At 37.5% G+C, this 16,295-nt stretch overlaps 1 protein-coding gene across 1 annotated transcript in view; it reads left to right on the top strand.

Moving 5' to 3' along the window:
- Window positions 1-16,295, top strand: part of ptch1 (patched 1) — a 77,582-nt gene that overhangs the window by 3,161 nt on the left and 58,126 nt on the right. The window lies entirely within an intron of this gene.

Genomic DNA, 16,295 nt, shown 5'->3' with positions numbered 1-16,295 from the left:
CAGAAACGTGCACCCAGACCCGACACAGACTAAAGCGTATAAGCAGTTTGAAGAAAGTTTGCAAGAAAGTTGTTTTATTTTATGAATAAGTCAATTGTGAGATGTTGGGGCCGTAGTGTGGGTGGTGATTTTTTTTGAAGGGGGAGGGGCAAACAGGCAGTTCTGCTTTGATCTGCATTCCTGAAGTTTGAAGAACCTTTGATAAGACCATGGATGATATGAGGGCTTTCATTTCCGTTGACTTTGCAGTCATTATTTTTATATTAAGTTATTTTAATTGGATGAGTTGGCTTTTAGTCTGTTTTGGACTGTAAATACATGAATTGTTATGTTCATCCAGGATTGATATTGAAGTCAGTGGTGTGTGGTAGATTTATGAAATGAGGAGATAAAGAGGAGCTTCTCTGTGTCTTGTTTTGTTGTTGTTTTTAGTCTTGTTCAAATTCGTGTTGTTTTTCTACATGAATCAAAATTGTGTAAACATAAAACAATATTATTGTTCTTACACAAGCAACTAATACTGTAGTATTTGTGTATTTATATGAACATACACTATCAGTCAAAAGTTTTTGAACAGTAAGATTTTTAATGTTTTTTTTTTAAGTCTCTTTCTGCTCACCAAGCCTGTATTTATTTGATACAAAGTACAGAAAAAAAAACAGAAAAATTTTGACTATTTAAAATAACTCTTTTTTTTCTATTTGAATATATTTAAAATGTAATTTTAGCATCTTTACTCCAGTCTTCAATGTCACACGATCCTTCCGAAATCATCAATGTTTACTACAGTTGAGTACATATTTTTCAGGATTATTTGATGAATAGAAAGATCCAAAGATTAGCATTATCTGAAAACTTTTGCAACATATACACTATACCATTCAAAAGCTTAAGTCTGTATATATATTTTTAAATTCTAAATTTTCTGTACTTTGGATCAAATAAATGCAGGCTTGGTGAGCAGAAGAGACTTCTTTAAAAAACATTACAAACCTCACTGTTCAAAAACTTTTGATTGGTAGTGTACTTTACTTATTTAGGTTTTATTTAGTTGTAGATCACTGTTTTAAGTCAAAAGTAGTGATGTCTGAATATGTTCATATTCAGCTGAGCTGTTCATTCTCTAATTGCTTTATAAATTCACAGCATTTTGACCAATTCAGTCCTATTTGCAGACCTTTTTCGAGCATGATAGGTGGCCTTTGTAATGATAATGTTGTTATAATTGACTGATTGTCAACAATAATTGTTCAATCATAATAAGATACGTCCTCTCATTGACTTTTTCCCAGTATTTTCCTATTACCCCCCATGAAACAATGTTGACTTATAGAAATGAACAATTTTTACACTAATTGATCACATAGTTACAAAAATGTCTTTCTGTACTGTTAAATAACTGCTAAGTTATTTTCTCATCTCAGTTTTTTGAGGAGGCACTGCCTCCCTTGGAGAAAACACCCTTGATTTGGCACATGAAGAAAATGTCTGTTCTTTATGAAACGCTACCTTTGATTTGCAAAACTTGCAAGTCTGTTTGACACCTCAACTTTAAATTTTAACAAAAATAGTGAAGAAATGTTTATGACTTCACATTTGCTACTTGTAGTTGGCTTTAATTAATTGTGTGTCTGAGGTATAGTCATTTGTGAGAGTGAGTTAAATGAGTGAGTGTAACTTTTGAGAAAAATATTGCATTTTGAAATGTATATATGTGACCCTGGACCATATGGGTCAACTTTTTGCATATGGGATTTATACATTATCTGAAAACTGAATAAATAATTTTGGACAATATTTGGCCAAGATACAACTATTTGACAAAAATGGCTTAAAATCGCCTTTAAAGTTGTCTAAATGAAGTTCTTAGAAATGCATATTACTAATCAAAAATTACATTTTGGTATTTACGGTAGGAATTTTACAAAATATCTTTATTGAAGATGATCTTAATATCCTAATGATTTTTGGCATAAAAGAAAAATGTATCATTTTGACCCATACAATGTATTGTTGGCTATTGCTACAAATATACCTGTGCTACTTAAGACTGGTTTTGTGGTCCAGGGTCACATGCGTTTACTCATGTAAATGATATAAAGATATTTAGAGCTGCAGCTGCAGTTTTGCACAGTTTTAGTCAGAGCTAGAAAAGAAATCATTGCTTTTATGATCTCATTGGCCTTTTTTAACTTTACGAAGTTGCCCTTGAGCAGACAATTTCTCATCCAAACCTAAATTACCCTAGTTGTAGTTTCAGTCCCCCTGGAGCATCTTAAGTGATTGCTCAAGGCTACTATGGTAATGGAGCAGGTGTAGGATCTCTGAGATTTTTTTTGGTCAACCCTACTTGAGACATCTTGGAACCCTTTTGCAGTAGCAGCCTAGATGCTTAAACCCCAGTCTGCCTCTTAGGAGAGAAACGTTTGCGGTAAAGCTAAATATTTCATGTAGTGGAGTATCGCAAATCTGTAGTAACGTTCTCAGTATAACATTATAGTAATTTTTGTGTGAACCTTATCACAAACACTTTACTAACCCAGAAGTTTATCCTCTTTGCAGGCTGCAGTGTTATCTGTGTTGCTCACTTCCACATTTCCTTTCCAAGAAGTGCAGGAGGTTTGCAGATGAAGTATGACAGTCGGTTGCTGGACACACACTCACTCACACCTCACTTGTTCCCATGTCGAAGCTCATGACAGCTTCCAGATGCAGTAACATTGAGATCTGTTTGTTTAGATTAAACTCCACAGCTGAGGGATAGATTAGTTCTGGTTGGCCAGGTTCTGCACTGGGAGATGTCGGCCCAGCGTCCATTAGGATGCATGTTTATGTTTCGTTTGGAACAGTCTTTTGCTAGCGACCTCCAAATGACCCTTCGTTGAAGCTCTTGTCTCTTACTCTCCCTTAAGTTCAGCTTGAATGGGATTCAGTGTGATCTCATGTTGGCTTTCATCACTTGCCATTGAGGGCTGTTACGCTCCAACCATTATAATTTGTTTGGTTGCTCTACAGATTTTCAGCATTACATGATTGATGCAGATAATGTTGTCATAGCTTTCGAGTCACTGGCTGAATCCTCCAGCTGATCTGATATGAACGTAGCTTTGATGTTTTGGATGCTAATGTTCAGAGTTGTGGAGGCTCGTTGACCACTAGCAGCCTTCTTGAAGTTAGATTTTGTGCAGAAAGAGAAATGATATATGTATGTATACTTAAACTGAATCTGTTTTTTAATAAATGTATTTTAATTGAGTATTTAAAAATACTTTGACCTTGCTGTTATGACATTTTAAAATGTGTTTTAAAAAAAGTAGTTGTACTAGTTTATATGAGTAGCCATCTTCTAAATCACAGGCTCCAACTTTTTTAAAGAAAACACCAGCACCGCCTGATTTTAATTAAAACAGTTTCACGTAAACATTCGCCTTCCTGTATGCCTTCCCCTCCTGGCCGCTTTTGAGAGAGACCGCTCTCGCATTGAAATCATTGAGATATCAGGGTTTGGGTTGTCCCATTCTCTTGTGAGGGGGTAGCATGAGGCTTGGGGCCACAAGGCTGCGTCCCGTAGGACCTTAGGTCATCGAGTGGAGACTCCGCTATTTAAAAGCTCATCTGATACTGGCTACATGACCTGGGTGCAGAGTGAGGGGTTCCAGCTAACGCCAATGATGATGAAAGAAGGCTTATTACTAAGCTAACCCTCCTTTGGAAAAGGAGTTGATCGATTTAAAGGTAATAAATGAGTAATTTAACTGGCAAGATGTTTTATGCACCCAGCAGGGGGCAGTGTGAATTTATTAGATCAGTGATCAATGTTTAGTTAATCTGAGTTTGTTTTATTCTATATTGGCATTTTTTAATGCAGATTTGATGTTAACCTTATCTTTTTTGTTGTGTTTTATGAGTTGAGTCTTTTAATGTTCTCTTTTTAGATGTTTACGCTTTAAGTTCTTTTATTTGACATGAGTTGTAGGCTGTGTGGACACATTGACAAACCTCCCCTGGTTTTCCAGTGAAACATGAGGGTGGTTTAGAGTTGCGGTGTGGAGGAGTCTATAACCTGCAGTTCATGTTGGGAAGAAGTCCTCTTTTAATATGAAGGAAGTGGCTGAAGAATGTGGCCTCCCCGCATTGTGGCAAAGAGATCGGGATCTAGTGGAATTCTCCCTGTTTGGATGTGCTCAGGAAGGCTTGGACACACATGGCTGAACTGTAAGGGATGTATGTGGAGCCCTGAGGGCTTTAAGGGGTTTGAAGTTTGAACTAGGTTTCTCAAGTTTGGAGAATTGAGGTCTGTGTGCCTGGCCTAAAACCTTAGTACTTCATGTAAAAACAGAGATAGAGATAGAAATAATAATTATGGTAATAATCATGTAACTATGTAAAAAGAAACTGCGATTGCTAATATAGATTACAGTTAGATAGATTTCTACATTTTGTGCAAAACTCGCTTGGTGCTAGGGTGTTGCTGATTCCTAGTATGTTCTGTATGGTTGCTAGGGTTTTCTGCATTGTTGCCAGTAGGGCTGAAATGATTAGTTGACATTTATCAACAATGTTGACAAGACAAACATTAGACAAATATTTGTGTTGAATAGTCGTAATTTAATATGACCTAATGTAAGGGCTTGCAATAATGTGGTTGTGGTGCTGTAGCGCAAAACTGTAATTCAGTTCTCCTAGGTGAAATTCAATAGAAGAAAAAAATCAATTATAATAATATGTTAGAGTGCAAAAAAAAAAGAGATATACTCACGCAAAAACTGACACAATTTTTGCATACAGAATATCACTCAATATTTTAAGTAATTGCAAATGCTTAAAGGGAACCCTGGCTATTAAGACTTGTATGGCTTAATATATCGTAAATGACGTCTCTTACTAAAATATGTAGTAGAAAACCCATAAAATATGTACATTATTAAAAAAAATCCACATCTATATATACATATTTTAGACTATGGGGGGCACCATTATTTTGCTATTTTTACCGCAGCACAACTCAGAACATAAAATACTGGTACAATGACCACAGCTACTGAAAGACCTTATAGGTGGCAATGGCCAAGCATAGGATTAAACCAAAAGCTGTACCATCGATTTTCCCCAAAAAGAGTCTAAATGCCCCTTGATATTGCGTGAAATCCGCACTGAAAAACGCCTTCAGTGGCTGCGGCGTCATGACAAGCATTGGCATCTTTACATTGTTAGTAAACTTTTTCAGTAACTCTGGTCTACTAAAAGCATCAAAGGCATCAGGGCTAAAGTGGAGAGAACAAAGACGCGGGTCTTTAGGAAATTTTATTCATCCACAGGCATCTTCCCATTCTTTTCTCCTTTTCTTATCGGTGAGAAAGCAGTGAATACTTACATCGCTTCTCTTGTTGCTCTTTGACTAAAAATTGCAATGAAAAGCCGCACAATGTGACATTGTATCAGTATTTTATTCATCAACAATTAGTCGATCCTTCTAATAATCATTAGATTATTCATTTGTTGCAGCCCTAGCTGCAACAGTGGATAGAGTTATTTTCTAGTCCCTAGAAATGGTCCCTCTCTCAAATGAAACAATGTTTTTGTCCTCCAGGTGAAGGTTGTAAGTCTGATTGCTTAGAAAAGTAAAAGTGTGTTGTATTTTAAACAGTCTGTGGAAATTGAGTGACCTATTCTTGTCATTAGTACGTATGGCGACAAAGTTTAAAGAAGTTAAATGTCACAGTTGTACAGTATAGGTTTGATAGTAGCATTTTGATGGTTGACTGTTCAAAACTTGCTGTCTCAAAGCTAAGGTGGTGTTATTGAATACCTGGGTGTTGCTATGTGATTGCTAGGGTGTTCTGCATGGTTGCCAGGGTGTTCTGGGTGATTGCTAAGCGGATACTGAAATTCTTGTTCCTATCCACCTTATTTTTCAATGCAGAAGTAAGCTGTTTTCTGGTAATGTGTTAGACTTCTGGTTCATAAGCCATTGTAGGGAAATGACAAGAAGAATATCAAAGTGCCATAAATATAAAAAATCTTTGCACTACAATGCATTGTGTTCATAATTAAATTAATTTACGGGAAATATAAGCTGTAGCAGAAACGCTGTTGTAGAAGGTACATGACAAAATTTAAAGCAGTTTGTTTAATAGTTCTTAAACATATGTCTGATTATCATATATTACACTGTCTATAAATCAAGATTTCTTCAGCGGCAGCCTCGACAGTTTTAAAACTGACGCAAGTGTGGGGAAGACAGATACGAATGGAGCAACTCCCATCCACAACCGGCATCCTGACAGCCCTCCAATTCCTGTGTTTATATTCTGCATACCTCCACTCCGTGTTATTCAAAAAACAGAGACACCGAAATGACGGAAAAGACTTGCGCGCACTCTCTCTCTCTCTCTCTCTCACTCTCCCTCACTTTCTCCGACTCCCCTTCCCCTCTCTCTTTTCTTCCGAAAGGTTTCACTCCAGCCCCCCCGTTCTGCGCTCCTCACGCTGACACCCCCCTCCTCCACCCACCTTCACTTGGGAGTCCAGCCCTGGGATGCCAGATGTATTACAGAGTGAAGCGCAGCAATGTAAACACTGAGTCCTGCCATGGATGCCGGGTGGTCCGGCACTCCCCCTCTCCACCCTCCCTCCCTCTCTCTGTGGCCGAGGGGCGGAGGAGTTCAGTGAAAGAGAGCGAGAGGGGGAGGGGAGCGTAGTAGCTGAAGTGTTATTTGTGTTTTGGCTAGAACGGCCGTTTTTCTGCAATCTGCTCTTTCGGTTAATGCTTCAGACGTATGGGCCGGGATGCTACAAAGTTGTACTTGGGCCCACACCTAGACCAGTTTCCTTTAAGTTCTTTGGGAACGGTTTTGTAAACTTGTGGTGAAAAGTGAAACTTTTATAACATGCTTGATGTAGCATGAAAGAAGTGTTTTATTGGCAATCAAGAAAACCAAAGACATTTTTTGCATATGAATTTAAAGGGTTAGTTCACCCAAGAATGAAAATTAGCCCGTTATTTACTCACCCTCCAGGCATCCTAGGTGTTAATGTATTCCTTGTTTCAGACGAACCCAGTCGGAGTTAGATTAAAAATTATCCTGCCGTTTCCAAGCTTTAAAATTGCATGGGAGGGAGTTTCTCTTCATCAGTCCAAAACAAGTCCAATAAAGTGCATCCGTCCATAATAAAAAGTGCATCACTTGAATAAAGGCCTCCTGTGGCGAATCAATGCTTTTTTGTAAGAAAAATATCCTTATTTAAAACGTAATCACTTTAATCTAGCTTGCACCAACTGGTCATACACCGAAGCCCTTCCAGGCGGCGCATGCTCCCTTGAGTCTCGCACAAACCAACGTTTGTTTACAAGAGCAAAGGAAGCAAAGTTTCCTTACTTTAGCAAAGGAAAACCAGTCTTCTCTTGGCTTATATCAAAATCCTTCAACGTTTTTTTTTGTTTTGATCTCTCCACAGCGCATTTGCGTTCATCACTCGCATGCGCGCCGCCAATGTCCTACGTTATCCGCCCAGAGCGGCTTCCGTGGACGACCAGTGACACAAGCTAGATTAAAGTGATTATTGCAATTAAAATATTTATATTTTTCTTACAAAAATGCATCTGTTCACTACAAGAAGCCTTTATTCACCCCCCTGGAGCCGTGTGAGGCACTTTTTATTATGGATGGATGCACTTTATTGAACTTGTTTTGGACTGATGAAAAGAAATTCTAAAGCTAGGAAATGCCAGGGCCAGGATAACTTTTATCATAACTCCGATTGGATTCGTCTAAAAAAACGAAGTCATATATACCTAGGATGCCTGGAGGGTGAGTAAATAATGGGCTAATTTTCATTTTTGGGTGAATTAACCCTTTAAAATGGACCCTGGACCACAAAACCAGTCTTAAGTAGCACAGGTATATTTGTAGCATTAGCCAAATATACATTGTATGGGTCAAAATGATAAATCTTTCTTTTATGACAACATTAAAGGCGATTTTCTCAGTGTTTTGATTTTTTTGCACCTTCAGATTACAGATTTTCGAATAGTTGTATCTCAGCCAATTATTGTCCTATGCTAACAAAGCTTATTTATTTAACTTTCAGACAAAGTGTCTCAATTTCAACATTTTCACATATATATATAATCAATGAGAATTAAATTAAACCAGAGGTTCTAAATCTCAATTTCAAAAAATTGACCCATATGACTGGTTTTGTGGTCCAGGGTCACAAATCGTCATAGAAATGGCTGTATTTTAATAAGAGATATATTTATTTTTAAACCCAGCTAACTGGAAGTGTCCCAGTGATATCTTATTTTGCCGAAGCTCACCACATGTTTGAGTAGGTGCGCACACAGAACCACCCCCCAACCTTGAGCACGCACCAACCCACACACACACACACTTTCCCCCGTGCTTTTTGTTGCAGTGCGATCCAGTTCATTTGAATAGTTTTTTCTTAAGGGGAAGGGACTTGAATGAAGCCAGCAACGTGGAAAAATCTACCCATTCAGGCCCCTCTGAATGTACATCTCTGGATTGCAGTAAGCTGTATTTGTAGGCAGCGGACTGCTAAATACATCCATTTTTCGTGGTGCAGATCTGGACAGGTGATTAGCATAATTAGAGGAGAGCTGGCCATACATATGGTAATGCAGTGTGGAGTAAATGGCAGCTGCGGTGTAAAATTTGTGTCAGGGGTCGAACAGGCTGCTTGGGGGCATTGTGCTACAGCTGCGGGTCAGGGACTCTCTCTCTCCCTCACTTTTTCTTTTTCTCTCACTTTCACTTTCCCTCTTTCCCACCACTTGTATCTCCTCTGCGAAAGGCGAAGAAGTGAATGGTCAACGTATGGAGCCATTACAAGTCTGTTTACGGATATGCTACAGAATTGTTTCTTCATCCGAATGAAACTTTGCAGGCGTGTGAACCCTTTCAAAGGCAGCTTGTCGGTTGGCGGTATGTCGAAGGCATGCGCCATTGACGAGGCTGGTTGCAGCGTGCTGCGGTTTGTTCTTGGAGTTGAGCGGGTTGCGCGAGGGAGAGAGTTCATGCCGCTATGACCCTGTGCAGAAACTTCCGTGCGACCACAGGGGGTCTCTCTGAGTTGGAGTCTAATCCAGCTAATCCCGCCCGCAACACAGTCATAAAAAGTGCCTCCCTGTGCCGGCATTGCCACACACAGCCCCTTCCTCCAATCCAACCTCCCCCCCCACCTAAAAAAGCCGCCATAAGCCACACCATCCCATCGCGGAGCGACCCCTGCAACCGTTCCTCCCGGCCCTCCAGCCGCGTGATTGGCGTAGTCGGTGGGATGAAGTGGTGGGCGGTAGGGGAGCTCGCGGTAGTGTGGAGTTATGTCATGATCTTGAAGGGGTTGGATGCAGTGGTTTTGGCGGGGGTTGTGGGTGGGGCGTTTCTTTTGTACTGAAGCCCTCGCACCCCTCTGAAACGGCCACTCAAAAGCCGCTCAGCAGCTGAATGGCGAGAATGGTAATGCGCTGCTTGAAAACTCGAGCCATTGGGAGAGTCCTTCCAATGGCAGCTCCCCCTGTTCGTGAAAGGGAGGTTCAAGGGTTAATGTTATGCAACAAACTGAATGGGCCCAGTGGAGGCACCAACACACACTGACATGCACACCAGATTCACTGGCTGCCACACTGCACTCTGCACCTCTTACACACCTGTGGGTTATAGACAAACATGGAAGATTTTGGTTTTACATTTAAATTGGTTTCTGCTGTCTAAAGTACTAACACGTTAGTTAACAAAACAAAACAAAAGTTATGTGTTGATTTTCTGTGATTTGTTTATAGGCGTTTTAGTGGTTTCCACTTTTGCTGTCTTGCCTTTTGTTGTGCTGTGATGTAATTTTTTTTGCTGCATGATACAGATAATCAGCTGCTTTATTACAGCTTTTCTTGAGGAGCATCTCTTCAGATAAGTAGGGCCCTATAATGTCTGCGATGCGGAAAATGCAGACGGAATTCGGTCATTAAAACAGAATTTACTGTATAACGTAGAATGTCATGGAATTTGTCTTATTTTGGATGAAAGTAAAAAGTAGGTCAGTACACATATCAAAACGTGATGTGGACTAGTGTCTGAATATTAAGCTGAAAATGTAGAATTTAAATATGAATCCTGCATGTTCTGTGTGTCTCTGTGTGAATGAATGGCGCAGTTTTCTTTTATTACACACATACTGAAGCGCGTGTGACGTTCACAATGTTTTCAGCCTCTGCCGCCTCAATATATGAGTACATGAACACAAATATAATCTCTAGAATTGCTCTGAGAGTCACTTCTTGAGCATTTTACCATTTCTTTTGAGAAGAACCTATTATCTATTCATTTACATACAGAAGCTTAGAGGTCTTCATACCAAAATAAAAGTTCAGTTTAACTTAAAGAAATGGTGGCACAAAAAAAATATTACTTAATGTAATGATAGTAGTACTACTACTACTACTACTAATAAAATTAAATAATAATTAAATAATTAAAATTAATAATAATTAAAAAAAAATAAAATAAATAGATTAGTTTGTCATTAAATCAATCAATTAGAGATGCTTTTGATTAATACAATTTAATAGAACCATTAAAATAGAATCCATGAAAATTAATGAAAAACAAAGAATTTGTAAAAATTTGAGAAAAAAATTTGTTTCACAGGGCCTTAATTTTTGTTAAACTTTTAACAAATTGCTGTTCAATTGTGTAAGTTTCATGGTTTCAATTAATAAGACTCGCTTTTTGTTTATTCTTTTTTTTAATTTAACCATTAAAACAGAATCCAGAAAAATTTGAATTTGGAAAATAGAGATAGAGGTTCATAGCGATAATTTCCTGAAACAGCTTGTTTTTGTTGTTGTTGTTGTTGTTACTCATTTTGATGAAGAATTTTAATTTATTGCAATAATGAAGAATTTTAAATTATTGCAATTCTGTTAAATATGATTTATTATTATTATTATTATTATTATTATTATTATTATTTCTATTTTTTATTATTATTTGAATAACACAGTGTTTTTTAAGGATGGGAGTTGTAAGATGATTTTTAATTCTGGTTCAGTTTCCAGTTCCATTTTAATTTGTTCATTCTAGATTTTATTTATACTTTTTGAAAAACATACTCTTATTATAACAAATATTTATTTTGAATTTGTATACTGTACATTGTCATACATTCTGTCACATTGAGTTAGAACTGTTCCGACTGAGATGTTCAAAATGGATTTCAATGAATTTCATCAGTCTTTTTGACTGGTTTGTTAAAGCTGCAGTCCGTAACTTTCTTTGTGTTCATAATTTCAAACCTTTTTTTGGCTTATCCTGAATCACTATGGTACACCTATAAGAAGTTTTTATATTCAAACTATTTCATACTGGTTCTGGTAAAAACCACTGTGGAGGAGCCCAGTACCTGCGTGACTCGTCATAGACATAAACAGAGAGAACTAACTCCGGCTACAATGTTCTTCCGCAATACGCATACAGTTCTGTTTATTAACCGCTAGAGTAAAACGAAAAAAGCTACACTCTGCAGCTTTAAACAAAATATAATATGATTAAGAACTGGTTCTCAAGTCCTTATCCTATTGCTTTTTTAATGGCTTAACATATATGGTTTAATATTGTGATCTATTTCCATCTCTCCACAATTGGATTTTTTCTACACCTGTCCTTGTTGATGAAGTTCATGGTTTTTTCCCATCAAGATTTGATCCACGGGATTAGACAATCGTGCTGGTTTTTCAAAGAGCTTTAAACACACCTGCAGTCATGTTTGACTGAATTCACCTCTTGTTCTCTGTCATTCTTTCTCTCTCGCACATTTTCATTCGGTGTTAGTTTCACACCTGAGGCAAGGCCATTTGTGACCCCAGAACCTGCGCGTCTCTAGAGAGGTGTTGAATTCTCCAGAGTTCAGGTCGTAATATGACGTTTCCAGCAATATTGAAGTCTGTTCTTTGCTATAGTTCCTTCCTGTTGCCTCTGTAGGTCTTGACGTACATCAGAGGAGCCATTCATGATGTAAAGGTGACCTAGTTCATGTTAATCCAGAGTGGTGACTTTTCTGATTGAAAAGCTGACATCTGAGGTCGTTTCATCCTCAAAACATGTTGGTGTTCCCAGTGCCTCGAAATCAGGAACACGCTAAGCTGTTGTTTGGAACATAATCAACCTGGTCCCAATAATCATGTTGAAGTAAAGCTCAAGCTCGCTTAAAGCTGCAATTAATGAGGGATATTATAAACATGGCCCAAAACAAGATCAGATGTACGTTTGGGCCCAAGAAAAAAGAAATCCTTCACGTTTTCATAATGCTTCTAGACGTTTCCCTCCTTCTCAGCCTTTTTCACTGGCTGGGTGGTCTGCCCTGAGAAAAAAAGCATGGTTATTTTCAACTTTAATACAATTACAACGGTTTGAAAATATTCAACGTATGTCTGTCTCGTGAATTGAAAACCATTGTTAAATTGGATTATAGCTTATAAGTTGTTACAGATTGTTTTACACAGCCCTTCCCCCCAGAGCTGGAGTAGGTTAATGAGAAAAAGACATTTTCTTGCTTTAGTTACCAAGCATGATAGATCTTTCTGTATTTTTGAAGTTTTAGCGGTTTCGAGGGGAAAAAAACAGTCAAGAAAGATGAATTGATGCGAATTTGCTGTATTTTTTGTTGTTTTATGCTTGTTTGTACTGCGTGAAATTGAGACCATTCTCACATATGTTCAGAGTGTGGAAAAATCGTCTTGAAAAGGTCTTGTTGCCACACGCAACTAGGTGGGAGAAGACTTGGGGTTTAAAACCTGTAAGTGTAAGTTCTTAGGAAAACATTGGAAATCACTAACATATGATTCTGACTTCATTTTTCTTTATCCATGTCACTGTAAATGTGCTACAAAAGTAGAAAGCACACTCTTTAAGTTGCTGCCTTGTACTGCAGGGTCATACAATCCATTTTCGTTTGATTCTACAGCAGAATATTTTTTGAAATGTCTCTTGTTACAGTTTGTTTTGCATGTAGGTTTTAGACTTTGATTTATCCCCCAACATTAAGTCCAAGTCCTGTCCTGTTATACTCTAGCTTTATTGTGTATTACATTTTAGGGCCCAAGCATATACTCTGCCAGAGGTTTTCAAACTTTTTTTTTTTTATGCCAGGGGAAAAAAATAGTGCCAGCAATAGAAAATCATAAATTAGCATCTTTCATGGTCTGTTGAACTGCTGTCATTGTGGGTCAACAGTTTAACAGAATCTTGCTGAGTAAATTAGTTAAATGTAATTAAAGTGTTGACATCTTTATAACTAGATACTACTTTCACGATTTGATTTCTGATTCAATTCAAAATTGACTGTTTTGGAATACATGTCAGGTACAGTACATGCCAAATTTTCTCAGAGAAAAAAATCTCTTAACTAATGCTGTAAAATATTTGGTTCTACATTACTGTAATATTGAAGGTTAAATTGTTAAAATTAAAACTGATTTGTATACAAACGCTTAAATTACACTCAAGTGTTTATAATAATAAAATTACAGCAGGGTTTGTACAAGGTCAATAAAGCACTTGAAGTACTTGAATTTGACTTTTTGAAATTTAAGGCCTGGAAAACCCTTGAAAATAGCAATATTCTTAAAGAGGTACTTGAAAGGTACTTGAATTATTGAAAGACAATGTATCTATGAAATAAGTGTTTACTTTTGTCCATAATCGCATCTTTGCAACAAAATTGACACAATTCAAATAACATCATATCTTATTTCAGTTAATGGCAGATGTCAAGCTAAGCAAGTAGTAGTACTGACAGTGTCTTGTAAACATAGCTGAAGACATGAAAAGAGCAACAGATGAACCAAATCAATTGAGTCACTTACGCTGGAACCACTCCGGTTGATTCAAACTCGTGACTTTGATCATTCATTTTAATCGTTTCACAAGCAAAAGCCAGATCAAATTAAAAAAGCCATTCATTTTGGAATTTCGACGTCGCTTGTAATGATTTTAAAAAGCAAGTAGTGATGGGTGAAACCGAGCTTTTCAAAACTCTGAATAAGTTAAACCATTGATTCACTGTTTCAAAACGCTCCAATCGGATTGCATAGCGCAAATCATTATTCAGATCAGAACTTCGGATCGGGTTTACGTAGCTTGTGTCCTTTAATTTACATCGGAACTTTGGTGGGTTTCGCAAATTATTTGTTTCAGATCAGGATTTTGAAGCGCTTTCAATTTCTTAGTTTTTTCTTTTATTTTCTTAAACAGTAGAAAACATCAAACCATTAAGGCAGTACAGGTATATAAAAAGAAAAAAAAGAAAAAGAAAGTACACATAAATACAAATTTACTATAATAAAAGTGTAGTATACTTTGTAATGCTTTAGTAGTTTTGCTTCACTTTTTTATTTGTATATTTTTATTTATCTAATTTTTTTTTACAATTTAATATAGAAGATATAGTTTGATAAGTCAGATATCTGACTGAAGTCCTTGAAAACCAAATAAGTAGTGCTTGAAAAGTCATTGAAAGTCTTGGAATTTCTTTTTTCAGTATCTGTACGAACCCTGTGAGTATTTCTACTCCAATTTGTTTTTTAAAACATAAACATTTAAATGGTGGCTGTCATAAAAACCTAATGGATTTTTTCAAACATAAATTAAACTGTTAATTATTTAGCAAAATGCTCCTCTAGAGTTCGTTTTTCTAGCTGACTAAGAGTTTATGGTCTCTGAACATGTGTTTTTCTGAGGTAAACGTGACGTTACGTGACATTGTTTACAGGCTATTATATTGACGTCTTTCCACGGTTGAAACACTGGTTGAGTGATTACATAAGACAGGATACCAATTTCAGTAAGTTGTACTCTTTCTTTTAACATGTCTTCAGATGTTTATACATGTTTATTTTGTTGTGTAACTGGTATTAAAGTGGATGAGATGATCAGTTCACGTGTGCTTCAAGTGAACTGAGGCACCACAGACATCACTCAACATTAAACAGCACCAAAACTGTCCAATACTGTCATAAAATGGGCAGAATTTGAAATTTGTGACTTTGTTTTATATCGAAAGTAACAAGGCACAAAGCTTATTACGATTTTTTGGATGGGATGCGCGCTACGATGTTCCCTTCATTAACTGAAAACAGGCTAGACTAAGCTCTCAGAAAAGCTTCAGAATCACGCAACCTGTCTTCCAAAAACAAATCACACCAGTAGATGATTCGCTTGATTACTTTACAACCGATTACCTGTCTGAGACCGTATTATTACCTGGTTCAGAAGAACTGTGAAGTCCTTGTGAACCTTGTTACCTGCTTCTCTAGGGTGCTTGATCCTGAAAACGGAGAAGTCTTCTATTCTCTTAGGTCAGGTAGAGAGCGCGTGAAGAATCGACAGCTTTGAGAGTCGGGCTTGGACGGTGTTCAGCAGGGTGCTTTGAAAGGCTGCTGTTGTAGCTGTGAGGGCTCACTGTTCCTGTGCGGAGCTTAGGTGTGCCACACAACGACTTCACTGCCCGAGCGCAATAAAGCAGCCAAGCGCTTGCACACACGTGTGCGCTTGCAGACGCACTTGCTCGCACAATCGTAACTCATAGGACTGGATTTGAAGGCTGTGAAGAAGACTGCAGGTGTTAAAGGGTGTACTGAAAGGCATTTTGAAGTCAGGTTAACAGGACATATGGGAGTCTGTACATGTGTTAGTGTTTCCTTTCATCGAGGCTGGAGGATATGATGGATTATCATGAGACTGTGCTTGACCCGGTGTGACGGCAGTGAAAGTTATGACTGTTTGTCACTGAAGAATTTTGAATGGCTTTTTATCATGCTTTTTTTTGTTTCTTGTGGGTTTTTCGACTGCTTGTTTATGTTAGCAAGTAAATAAATATATAATCATTATTCCTCGCCACATGTGAGTTGTAGCTTGATGAATTGAATGTGATGAGCTAAAAGGATTGTTTACTGCAAAATAATACAGAGAAAATGTCTTTGCGTGCAAAAACAAAAACATACTTTACAGAAATGTCTCCGAATTTGACATATTTTGGATGAATAAATCAAAAGTAGGTCAGTACACTTAAATCAAAACATGATATGGACTAGAGTATTATGCCAGAAAACTATTTAAATATAAATCCTGCATGTCTTTGTCAATAAATATCGCAGACACACGGTTTCTTTACTAGATGCAAACTGAAGCACGCAATGTTTTTAGCCTCTGTCTCCTCAAAATATGAGTACATGAACACATAAACAATCTGCTCTGAGAGTCACTTCATGAGCATTTCAC

The sequence above is a fragment of the Garra rufa genome, chromosome 15, assembly GCF_049309525.1.
Source record: "Garra rufa chromosome 15, GarRuf1.0, whole genome shotgun sequence".
Taxonomy (NCBI): domain Eukaryota; kingdom Metazoa; phylum Chordata; class Actinopteri; order Cypriniformes; family Cyprinidae; genus Garra; species Garra rufa.
Note: the sequence above shows the minus strand (reverse complement) of the source record. Positions and strands in the feature narration are given on the sequence as shown.